The sequence below is a fragment of the Zonotrichia leucophrys genome, chromosome 3 (assembly GCF_028769735.1).
Source record: "Zonotrichia leucophrys gambelii isolate GWCS_2022_RI chromosome 3, RI_Zleu_2.0, whole genome shotgun sequence".
Classification (NCBI taxonomy): Eukaryota; Metazoa; Chordata; class Aves; order Passeriformes; family Passerellidae; genus Zonotrichia; species Zonotrichia leucophrys.
The window spans coordinates 106,692,765-106,705,819 of NC_088172.1; the positions used below are offsets into that span (position 1 = coordinate 106,692,765).

The 13,055-nt window shown below is 42.6% G+C and overlaps 1 pseudogene; it reads left to right on the forward strand.

The window, feature by feature from the left end:
* The first annotated feature begins 8,466 nt into the window (after nucleotides 1–8,466).
* LOC135445165 (uncharacterized) lies at nucleotides 8,467–12,616 on the forward strand (annotated as a pseudogene).
* The last annotated feature ends 439 nt before the right edge of the window (nucleotides 12,617–13,055 follow it).

A 13,055-nucleotide genomic window follows, 5' to 3' on the forward strand; every position in this document is an offset into this window, starting at 1 on the left:
AGCAACTGCCAGTATGAAAGAGCCTCAGAAACCTTTGTGTAGGTGAGTGACATCGTTCTGCAAGGCTGAAAAGCAGTTGCTTATTTGCATAATGGCATTCACATCATTGTTGAAAGATTAGGATTCATTTAATGAAAGTGGTCATGGGCAGAGAAAAATGCTTTTGTACTGAATTTAAATAAGCCACTCCTGAACTTAGGTATTCCTCTTTGGCTTCCTAGCACAAGTCACATGGAAAACCTTGACTGCCAGCTGTCCTTGACACTGATGGCCTTCATGTCAGTGAAGATAGTTCATAATGTTCTATCTATGCCCAAATACTTAGATGTCAGGAAGCAGGATACTTTTATCTAGTAACTCAACATCTGCAATTACATGGAAAGAAAGGAGCACTGGAGAATTCATTTAGTGAGGTCTGTCTTGCACAGTGCAAAGTGACCAATTTACAATGACAGGAAATGAGGAAGGGTGGTATTAAAAGGAATATACCACATGTGGCTGTGGAGTGCAATATTTTCAAGGTGCATGGTTTAGCTAAAATTGATGAAAGTTAAACTAAAAACCAAAATACAATTAGGTCAATTTGAATAATACGCAGAAATAAAGAATCCATCTTTCATGTACTCTATGTATGAAAAACATTTGATTCAAATGAAATTTTAGTGACAATTTGCTCAGAGTTACCTTGTGCATAGGCTGCAGCAAAACAAAAATGATAATTTACAGAAGAAGAAAGCAAAGATTTTTAAAATGTGAGGATTTTGTAAATACTCTGGATGATAAAGAAAAGGCAGAGTGCCTGAACCACAGCTGACTGCATTTGATAGTGCTCTTTTTCTTCAAAGTGCAACAATTACATGTAGGGAAAATGACATTTAAAAGAAAAAAACGCAGCAAAGAAGAACACAATTTCCTTCACCTATTAACATTCCTCTTTCTTGGTTCAATCCTACCTTTGTTTTTGCACATGAATATCACAAATTTAGTTAGCAGCCCTCTGGATGACCCTTCTCCAGATCCATTATGGAGAAGGAGACTTGCTGAGCTCAGGGGAGTTTAGGGGTAGCTCTGGACAAGGAAGGATTTGGGGTGGGTGCTGCTGCTGAAAAGCACAGGTGGCAGAGCCATGTCCTGTTTGCACTGACGTGTCCCTTTCAGCAGTGAGGTCCCGGGCAAGGCAGGCTCTCACCATGGGTGTGGCAGGACAGTGGTGCCCCCCAGGCCTGTGCATGGTGGGGAGCAAATCCTGCAGCGTGTGTGGCAGGGAGGGAGGGAAGGCCAGGTAAAGGCTCTGTCCTTGCAGTCGGCTGGGGCTGTCCTGTCTGGGCAGAGCTGCCCAGTGCCTCCCTGCTGTGCATGGAGCCATGAGAGGGAGGGCAGAGGTGCTGAATGCAGGGGAGCAGCCTTCTCCTGGTGCCACACCCTGACCTGGTACCATCTCCCCCGTTTGCTGGGCAGAGAAGCCTTGGCAAGAGCTACTCAGCTATTTCTGGCAAAATCTGTTTTTCCCTGATACTGCCAGGAAGTGCCTGGCTAGCCGGGCTCATTAGCCTGAAGTAGCATCTGTGACCAGCTTCCTGACACATGAATTTGCTTGTGCCTTCCTCATTCATTCAGGTACGGATGAGGAAAGATGGAAGCACTGGGGAGCCAGCCCGTTGTCTGGGTGGGGTGGCATCAGGACAGCTGCTGTTTCCTCAGAAAAGCTCACCCGGGGCTTCTGTGGCAGCAGAGAGCATCTGGCTCCTGGACCATTCCCACAGATCACTGCCCCCTCCTCAGCTCCAGATGCTTGCCCAGACTCTGCCCAAGTGCAGGACCAGACTGGCCACAGGAAGCAGCCAGAGGCAATTACTGGGTTAATGATCTCTGTTGTGACTACAGGAGCAGATTTCTGTGCCATGGAAATCAGCAGGAAGGTACAAGTGCAACAGGATATGAAAATTAGTGAGTAGTGGTATGCCAAGGCTTGGGGACTTTTCCTCAAACAGGAAGGTGCTGCTGTTTTCACTGAGCAGCATGGCCATGAACACCTCTGCTGGCTGTGTATTAGCCGTACAAATACATTACTGAGACAGCCCAGTGGGGGAGAAAATGGGTGCACTAAAGGGAGATGGAGCTCAGAATATATATACTCATATCAGGCACACACATATATATATACTCATACCAGCATACATATATATATACTCTCATACCAGGCACACATACTCAGGCTTAGATAAGAAAATGGATAACAATTGAAATTCAATTAGGGACTTCATGGCTTATTTTTTCTGGAAAGTATCATCCACTTCAACATATTCCTTTATCATGTTCTCCCTTAATAAGGATATTGTCTTTCAATTGAGTTAACTCTCCTTGTTGCTTAATTACTTTAAAAGAGGATCTCAATTATTCTTTTCATGATCAGTTGTCAGACATGTTTACCTGCACTTATTTATAGCAACTGAGAAATTTTTTTCTTCAGTTTTTTCTGGCATTAACTTTACAATTTGCAATGTATGCTTTGGCTAAATACATTCAGCCAAAAGAGTAACACAGACAGATGTAATTGCAGACATAGGCTAAAATGTGGCTTCATTGGAATTGCTCTCAAAAAGTGAAGCTGTTCAGAAGTATTTATCAAAATGGCAACTGAATTGTGTTCCTGAAGGCTGGAAATTTGGGAAGGTCATTCTGCTTACTAATGTGGATTTTCTGCCATAATGCCAACAATCTGTGTATCACTGCACACACAAAATTAATAAATGCTACTAAAACCTGCACTGTGCTTTTCTGCTACATGCACAGAAAACCATATCTGTAAGAGTATCTGGGCATGGATGACATGCTCAAATACTGCAGTGGTTGGCTGCATATGGAAATCAAAGAGGAATAAAGAAAAAATACTGTGCTATTCTTTCTTTTTCCTGCTTCAGAGCTTTACTTTCTGAAGTAAACATGTGTGGACAGATACATATCAGAGATTTATCCAAGTTAATTTTCAAATCCCAGCCCTCTGAGCATGCTAATTTACTGTGCTATGCTATTTCTGTGCAACAGCTGTAAAGCAGATGTACCTGGTTTGTGCAAAGCCAGCTCAGAGCTGTCTGTGCTTGCTTAGTCCTGCAGGCACATGGATGCACTACAAATCATGTCCAGCAGTTTGCAAGAAGCAAGATGGAACCTAGGGAGTTAATATTTTACTCTTTTTTTGGTTATTATTTGCACTGGTTACAAAGCATTGCACAGGAAAACATAAGAAGCGGAAACACAATTTACTGTACTGCATTTTACCAAATGGGCTGTGGAGTAAAGCAACAACAAACTAAAAAACAGCCTCGAGAGACTGATATGGCTGCAGAGCTCCAAAACATTTCCCAGTGTGCTGATCAGCTCATGTCTATCATTAAACAATACTGTGGCACTAACTGTAATACAATGAATAACACAAGATTCAGCTTGAGCAGTGTGAGAATCTCATCCTGCTGCAAATTGCTAGGAAGGGAAGAGAAAGGAAGGGAAAAGCAAACTAATGTGAAAAACATGCAAAGCACAAACATTAGGCTGGATTTAGAGAGCTGCGAGTTGTTTTACGAGCATTATAAACAGGATATTTTGTCATTTAAATGATGATATTGAGATCTCAGCTAGCTTACGTTATAACCCAAGCATCAGCATTAAAATGAAGCTCAATAAGTGGCTGAGAACATTTGCAGATAATCTTGTCTCAGTCTTTACCCTCCTCAAGGGCTGCATCCCAGTGATCAGCAGGAAGGAATTGCTCTGCTCAGCTCCATGGCCAGCAGCTCCGTGCCTGGGGAGCTCTCCTGCTAACACACCCTGCAGGCTTTGTGCTCTCTGTGTCACATCCTGAAATAACGGGATCGCCTTCTACACTAGATTTCATCCTGATCTTTTACACAGAGATAATAATTTAATGCCTCATGCATGATTTTTGATATCCCTTCCTATACGAGTGGAAAACAAGCAGAAGAACTTCAGTTGTGGTTGCCAAACCTTCTTTGGAATCTTGCTGACTTCTTGATGTGGGTGACTTGCTCTGGAAATGAGTTCTGGATAACAAGTCATGTAGAAAATCATCTGTTTCCTCAGTGATGGATTCCCTGCATTGTCATTTCACCAAAGAAATTTTCTTGGCTGGAATAACAGCAATCCCTTTTGCTAGAGAATAATTGTTACAGCTTTTATAGATGAACATCACCTTCTCAGACCTTCCGTTCTTTGAAAATGTCAACAACAATTGAATAAGAAAAGGCTGGCTGTGCTGTCTACTGTAATTTCCAAAGGCTTTCAGCAAGGACTCTTACCAGAAGCTTTTAAGGAAACAAAGCAGCTGTGGGGCTAAAGGGAAAGTTCATGTGTGAATAAATAATTTATTAGAAGAAAGAAACCAAAGGGTGAGAGGAAATGGTCATTCTTCATGGCAAAGTGAGATTGTAAGGGGAATCCTGCAAGAAATTCTTACTGGCACTTGTGCTTTTCAACACTGTCATACAGGACATGGAAGCAGGATGAGGAGCAGGATTTGCTGAGAATATGAAGTTAATAATTTATTCTGAACAGCAAAGATGATTATGCAGACTTGCAGAAGGAGCCTGCTGGATTGAGTGGGCAATAAAATGACAGATGAAACTTCTTGTAGACAAATATGAGGGTGGGGGAAAACCAATCCTGTTTTCAAATATAAAAAGATGGGTTGACTGCTTCACTCAACAGCAAAAGTTCTGGGCTATGAGAGATAATGCCACTAAAACTATTCATGCTTGTTATCAGTATGCAATCTAAGGAAAAGCAAGTATTAACACCTGACAGAAAAGAAAGAAAGAGAAAACGACATCATCATCATGCCATTTTATATGTCCATGATTTCTCATTCCTTCTATTCTGCATGCAGTTCTGATCTTTCTTCCTCAAAAAGGTGTAGAGATGCTGAAAAAGCTTCAGAAAAAAACAACAAGGATGATCAAAAGTATGAAACTGCTTCTGTATGAGGAACAACAAGAGGAAGGGAGCAAAACAGTCCAAAAAAGAGTCAATGAAAGAGCACAGAAGGCAGCCAGCTCAGAAGTTAATGAAGTCATGAAAAGCATTGAAAGAGAGGATCAACAGAACACTCCTGGTAGAGGAATGGGGCACTGGCAGATGGAGGTAGTGGGAACCAGGTTCAGCTGACAGCACCAGAGGCAGTTCCAGCCTCAGGGTGTCCCTGGCTGTGAGCTCCTGTTCACAGATATGGATGTCCAAAGTTTGACTTAAGGGGCACAGGACAAATTCATGGAAAAGAGCTTTTCTGAAGATTATAGCATGTTGTGAGTCACCTGCAGTGACTGCTGGAGACAAGGCACCACCTTAAGAACCCTTCTGGTCTTATGTTGCAATCAGCAGCTTTAAATGCTGAAAAAACAAAAAAGAAAAACAGATTTTTTTTTTTTTTTTTTTTTTTTTTTGCCTAGGAGAAGTGATTCCTGATCTGAAATTTGGAAACAGGAACCTACAGTGAAAAGACAAATGCTGTTTGACCCTTAACATTTGAGCCTGCTGTTGCACCCTTCCAACTTATTTTCCTTCCTTGCCTGAACCAGATGTGAGCATGCATGGCGAATCCCTTATTTGAATAGAAGCCATTTTTGTGGCCACTGTGGTCCCTGAACTTGTTTCCACCACTTGACTGTAGTACAATGCAATGTTACTAAAAGCATTCAGTTTTTCAATAAAGGTGGGATTCCTTTGGCCAAAGCCACATTAAACATGACCCTGAATCAGCCTGGGAGCTCTCAAAATACCGCTATCACTTCAGCACTCCTGCCCAGCTCAGTGCACAGTGCTACCTATCCTTAAGAAATTAGCCAAGAAAATACAATTGTGTAAAAACTACTGAGCATGATTTCAAGCTGCACAGGAAAACAGATAACACCATGAATAGCCATGAATTGGAGTAAAGCCATGCTTTTACTTAGAACTAAAGGCAAGCTAAGGCTAACCATGAGTTGGATAGACTGAGTGCTGGGCTGTGTTTAACATTGTGTTTTAGCTGCCATTTGTTAGCCCACTGCATTTCCTTTGTGAAGGGGAAACTTTGGTCTGATCAATTCCTTTGCTGCCGACGATGGACGAGGGATTTTATGGAGCATCCCCAGGGTACAGAGAGCCCTGCTGGGCTCTTTGCCTTCCTCCCAGAGGTTTCCTGTGGAAGGGTACAGTGTAATTCTTTGGTTTTAGCAGTTAATTTACATCTGCTGCTGTCTCTCATTTGTTATTCCTACTCCCCACGCCTGAGACTGTCATACTTTGTCCTTGGCATAATGGGTTTCAGTGAGTGTGTGTGAAGTCATGAAGAGGATTATTAGCTTCTAATTATGACAAGTGGGAGCAAATGAAGACTTAAAGCAAAGATATCAGTTCTCTGAGAAGAATACTAGAATGAAATTAAATCAGATAAGAAATTACAGAAATTTGGAATAGGAGATAGAGACAAAATTGTTTATAATTAGCTTGTTGGGGTTTTTTTCTGTATAGACTACATGTACTTTGCACTATTTATTAAATAGACTAATGACTCCTCTGTGAAACAATCTCTTTGAAAGCAGTCAGAAAGCCTTTTTGGGGTCACTGCTGTATATAGCGTGCTGGGAATCCTGGCATGCTGCCTGGGAAGCTGCCCTCACCCATGTTACACCTGGGATGGGGCAGGTGTCCTCTCTGGTACCACGTCCCAGATGTGTTTTCCTGCAAGGGTTTGTGTGTCATGCTTGTAAGACACAGCTGTTGGAAAAGAAATGAAATTTGGCAAAATGTTTTATTATAGTTTAGTTGTGAGTTTTGTGTGAATTGGTTTGTAAAAATAATTTTGTAGCCGTTGATATTATGTGATTGAGTTTTGTGTAACCCTGGCAAGTAGCTTTAGAAACCTAATAAACATTAAGCCAGGGTAGGAGAGTAAGAAGACTAACCGGTTTGGGGATAGCATACAATAGGACAGGTAGAAGATTTATGATTTTGCTCGTGAACTAGGGAATGTATTACAAGGGTCCGTAGTTTGGCGAAGGTCCACTGTTTCTTGGAGACTTTGCGAAGGGCCACTGTTTCTTGGAGACTTTGTTATGAATTGCTTGTGTATAAAAGGAAAACACCCATGTGTGAATTTTGGGGTTCTGTTTTTGGGGACGCTAGTCCGCAGGCCCCCGGACCCTTCAATAAAGCGCCGCACAAAACTTATCCGAGTTTTGTGTCCTTTATCATTCGGGCAACAGTTTTCTGGCGACCGCGGCAGGACTCCGAGGGTCGCTGGGGCGGTTCGCGTCTCGATCCACTCCAAGCCGGCGCCGAGCACTTCTCGGAGGAGTCATCGGGTCGTGCCCGACCCCCCGCGCCTGTCGGACGACTGCAGAAGGTAAGCCCGAAGGCGCTTTATATTGGAAAAAGGTGATAATTGGATTTAGTTTGGTGGTTAATGGAAAAAGCCTAGGCTCCGGCCATAAGACGTCTGGGGTACGCAGGTCCGGAATTCGCCTCCTATTGTTTTTTTTTGGAGAAGGACGGCGAAAAAGTATATTGGTTTATTGGGATTAAAGGTAGAATAGGAAAAAAAAAAAAAAAAAAAAAAAAAAAAAAAAAAAAAAAAAAAGTTAAAGGCTGTAATATGATGTCTTTTAAAACTTTTAAAACTTTTAAAACTTTGGTGCGGGCCAATAGAAAAATACCTGGAAATACGCCATTAGGTTGTATATTGAAAAGGTGGAAAGGCGAAGGCTTTTCTCAAGAGTTAGATAAGAGCAAAATGATAGATTATTGTAACCGTTGGTGGCCTGAATATGAGATTGGGGAAGTGGGATGGCCAGTGAATGGTACACTGGAATTGGGGATAATGGAATCTTTGATGCACTTTTTAAGGAAGAATGAGAAATGGGATGAAATAGCATATTTAGATTTGTTTTTCGTTTTATATCAGAAAGAAGAATGGCAAAATGAGTGTGGTATTTTGGTTTTACAGATGAATGATGAGAGCAGGTGTGTTGGATGTAGAGAAAGAAAGGAGCGTGATTTGTATCCCCCGATTGAAGAAGATTTGTCCTATTGTGTAGCACCTCCAAGGGGTCCGGTTGTTCCTAATGTACCTTTTGCTCCTCCTGCTGACATAACTATAAAAAGGGCATCTAGTGAGAGTGACAGTGATACTGAAAAGAGTGAAAGTATTAAAAGGACTCCGTTAGCAGAGCGGACTCGCCAAGGAAGGAAGGGGCAGAAGGGGCCACAGTTAATTGCGCCGTTAAGGGAAGCTGTGGGACCACAGGGAGAAAAGATACTCATAAAGGTGCCTTTCTCTCCAGGAGACTTGGTAATATGGAAACAATCAGCTAGAAGTTACCGGGAGGACCCGAAAGGGTAGCAAAGGTGGTTAAAATGGTGATAAAAACTCAGAATCCGGACTGGAATGATTTACAAGTATTATTGGATACTATAATGGATTCTACAGAAAAGGAGATGGTTATTAAAGCTATGAGAGAAAAGGCTCGTGAGGAGATTAGGTTGCGACAACTAAATGAAACAGTTGATGAATTGGTGCCAAGTGAGGAACCCAGGTGGGATCCAAACTCTACGGGAGGAATAAGGGCTGTAAAACAATATCAGGAATTGTTGGTAGAAGGAATTACAACAGGAATACCTAAGACTATGAATTGGTCTAAGCTGTAATCGGTCAAGCAGGACAAGAATGAGTCTCCGTCTGCCTTTTTGGAACGGTTAAAAGACACGGCTCGGAAGTTTACTAATTTAGATGTAGAAGATCAATCAGGGAAACTTCAATTGGCATTATTGTTTTTAGGGCAATCACAAGAGGATATTAAGAAAAAGTTACAAAAGTTAGAAGGGGAGGATACTCGGAATTTGGATAAAATGTTGGAAGTAGCATGGAAGGTATATAACAACAGAGAAAAAGAAACTGCAAAAAGACAACAAGCTAGTATTTTGGCTGTAATGCAACAGACAGGGGCAGGAGGAAAATTCATTAGGGGACGAGGTCAGGGAGGAGCTAATCGCGGACAGAGGGAGATGATGAGAGGTCGGGGAGGATTTGGGTTTGCACCTAACACGGGGAGGTTGGATCCAAACCAGTGTGCATTTTGCCGACAATTGGGGCACTGGAAAAATGAATGCCCGGTTAGAGGGGAGAATATGGGGTTAGTTGGGAATACTCATGTGGGAAGATTTACGGGAGGACCAACAGAGGCAGCTCAAGCACTAGTTTTGGGAAATTATCAGAATCAAAGCTGACTAGACAAAGACCTGAAAGTAGTTTTAGAGATAGATAGGAAGGGTCAGGAATTTATAGTAGACACTGGAGCTACATATTCTGTACTTAATAGATTATTAGGACCTTTGAGTGACACAACTGTACAGGTGGTGGGGGCAACAGAGAAGCTAGAAGAACAACCATTTTTACAACCTTTAAATCTTAAGTTCGGGAAGAAGGAATTAGATCATCAATTTTTGTATATGCCAAATTGCCCCACACCCCTTCTTGGCAGAGACCTATTGTCCCGACTTAATGTGAAAATAATATTTGAAGGGGGAAGGGTGAAATTAGAGATACCTGAGGAACAAATAGCAGGCATTTTTGTGATTAAGGAAGTAGATGCCTCTCCTATTCCAGAAGAAATTGAGCAGGCTGTAGTACCCTGGGTGTGAGAGTCGGGGGTCCCCGGGAAATCTAAAGCTGCCCAGCCAGTAAAAGTGGAACTTAAGGAAGGGGCCCGACCAGTGAGGGTAAAGCAATACCCCTTGAAGCTTGAGGCAAGGAGGGGAGTAGCCCCGTTAATTAAACAATTTTTGGTTCAAGGAATATTACAGGAATGTGAATCGGAGTATAATACTCCAATTTTTCCAGTGAAAAAGCCTAATGGTAAATATCGTTTGGTACAGGACTTGAGAGCGATTAATGAAATAGTAAAGGACATACATCCAGTTGTTGCTAATCCTTATACATTGTTAACATCTGTATCGGAGGAGTTTAAATGGTTCTCTGTGATTGATCTTAAAGATGCTTTCTTCTGCATCCCACTGGCAGTAGAGAGTAGGAAATATTTTGCCTTCGAGTGGGAGAGTCCTGATTCTGGGAGAAAGAGGCAGCTTACGTGGACCAGACTGCCACAAGGGTTTAAGCTCAGCCCCACTATTTTTGGAAATCAACTGGCCAAGGAGCTGGAGGAATGGAAGATAACCCAGGTAACAATATCTCCATCCTTGTATGTAGTCCTGCAGTACGTGGACGACATTTTTCTGGCCACTAAAGAAAGAGACATGTGTGTGGAATTAACAATTAAACTACTTAATATGCTTGGCCAAGCAGGGTATAAGGTCTCTAAGGAAAAAGCTCAATTGATCAAAAATAGTGTTATTTATCTCGGTTGTGAGATCACACAAGGGCAGAGACGTTTGGGAGTTAACCGAATAGAAGCAATATGTGCTATTCCTTTGCCTCGCAACCATCAAGAATTGAGATCTTTTCTAGGAATGGTGAGATGGTGTCGACTGTGGATCATGAACTTCGGTCTCCTAGCCAAGCCACTGTATGAGGCCTTGAAGCAGCCTCGGTTGGAATGGACGACACAACAAAAGAAGGCCTTCCAGGAATTGAAGCAGGCACTAAAGGAGGCCCCAGCCCTAGGACTCCCTGACCTGACCAAGGAATTCCAGTTATATGTAAATGAGAGGCAAAAACTGGCATTGGGGGTCCTCACCCAGAAGGTGGGATCATGGAAGAGGCCAGTAGGATACTTCTCTAAACAACTGGATTTGGTAAGTTCCGGGTGGCCCTCGTGTTTACGAGCCGTGGCAGCAACAATAATCCTTATTCAGGAGGCCCGGAAATTGACTTTGGGGGCAAAAATGAAAGTGTTTGTTCCCCATATGGTCATGGCTGTTTTGGAGCAAAAGGGGGGTCACTGGCTATCATCAAGTCGAATGTTGCAATACCAGGCTATCCTGAGAGAACAAGATGATATTGAAATAAAGACTACTAACCATGTTAATCCAGCAGAGTTTTTACGCAGTGACCAGGAGGCTGGGAGACTGGTGCACGATTGTGTAGAGGTAATTGAACAAGTGTATGCCAGCAGACCCGACCTAAAGGATGAACCATTAGAAGACCCTGAATGAGAACTATACACTGATACATCCAGTTTTGTTGAGAATGGGACTCGCTATGCTGGGTATGCAGTGGTAACATCGGATCAGGTAATAGAAGCAAAGGCTTTGTTACCTGGAACTTCAGCCCAGAAGGCAGAGGTGATTGGACTCACCAGAGCTCTGTACTTGAGCAAGGACAAAAGGGTTAATATCTGGACAGATTCTAAATATGCCTTTGGTGTGGTTCATGTGCATGGGGCGTTATAGAAAGAAAGGGGGGCTTTTGAATTTACAGGGAACCAATATCAAGCACCGGGAGGAAGTGCTACAGCTACTGGATGCGGTACATAGTCCCAAAGCAGTTGCAGTGATGCATGTTAGAGGACATCAGAATGCAGAAGGAGAAGTTTACAGAGGAAATCGATTTGCTGATGTTACAGCACGGCAAGTGGCACGGGAAGTATGGACTCAAATGGCATTGGTACCGGTAAGAACAAATCCGGCTACCCCGTACCTGAATCAGGAGCCCAAATATTCAATAGAAGATGGAAAACTAATAAACTTGCTAGGGGCACAGAGGAATCAGCTCGGGTGGTATGTTACGCCGATGGGACAAATAGTGGTACCGACTCGCATAATGAAATTTATTTTGGAATCAGAACATAATAAATGCCATTGGGGGGCAGAAGCATTGGTAAAATTTTTAAAGAATGAGATAATCTCTAATCAGATGTTAACAATGGCAAAAAGAGTTAATGCAATGTGCCCGGTATGTTTGAAAAATAATCCAGTAGTTAGGAGACAAATACAAATGGGAAAGTTGCAAATTGGGCCACAACCAGGAGATTATTGGCAAGTTGATTTTTCTGAATTGCCTAGGGCACAAGGATACAGATACTTGTTAGTGTACGTATGTACGTTTTCAGGGTGGCCAGAAGCTTTTCCGTGTAGAACTAATCAGGCTAAAGAAGTGGTAAAAACCTTGTTAAAAGAAATAATACCAAGATTTAGAGTACCCTTAGGATTGTCGTCAGATAGGGGTCCACATTTTATAGCCGGAGTAGTGCAGGAATTAGCACGAATGTTAGACATAACCTGGAATTTGCATACTCCCTGGAGACCTCAGTCTAGTGGGCAGGTGGAAAGAATGAATCAAACTCTGAAAGGACAAATCAAAAAGATTTGCCAGGAAGCTAAACTGCACTGGCCTCAGGCTTTGCCTTTGGCCCTACTCAGGATTCGAATTAAACCGAGGGAAAAGGTAGGCGTAAGTCCATATGAGATACTATATGGCAAACCATATCATGCAACTGTATTAAAAGGGGAGGTACATGTGAGTGGGGATCAGGCAATTGCAGAATATGTTATGTCACTTAATAAAATCTTGAATTCTTTAAGAAATACGTTACAGTGGAATAAACCGCTCACGCTGGAGAACTCTGTCCACGACATCCAGCCTGGAGACCAAGTGTACATCAAGAAGTAGATTACGGATCCGCTACGGGAATCATGGAGCGGACCCCACCAGGTGATGATGACGACCTACACGGCGGTGAAGGTCCAGGGGATGGACGCTTAGATCCATTACACCAGGGTAAAGAAGGCACCGTTCCAATGGGAAACCCAGATAGTGTCTCCAACCCGGATGATCTTCCGCGCAAAGCCGCCTTCTTAATTATATTGCTGCTAGTAATCATGAGACTGGTACCCGTTCAAGGGTCTATTTTAGTACAGGCTAAAGAAACAAAAGTTACAGCCATGGAAGAGATGGATGTTCAATTAACTTGTGTTATGTTTCACAGCCAGAAAGTTGAGGCCAGTGAAGTTATTGCAATATGGCAACGGGGGGCTGAAAGAAGCCGAGGCAAGACAGAAGTCGGTTGAGATCAGGATAAACAACAAGGAAACACGGTACTGAATCTTAC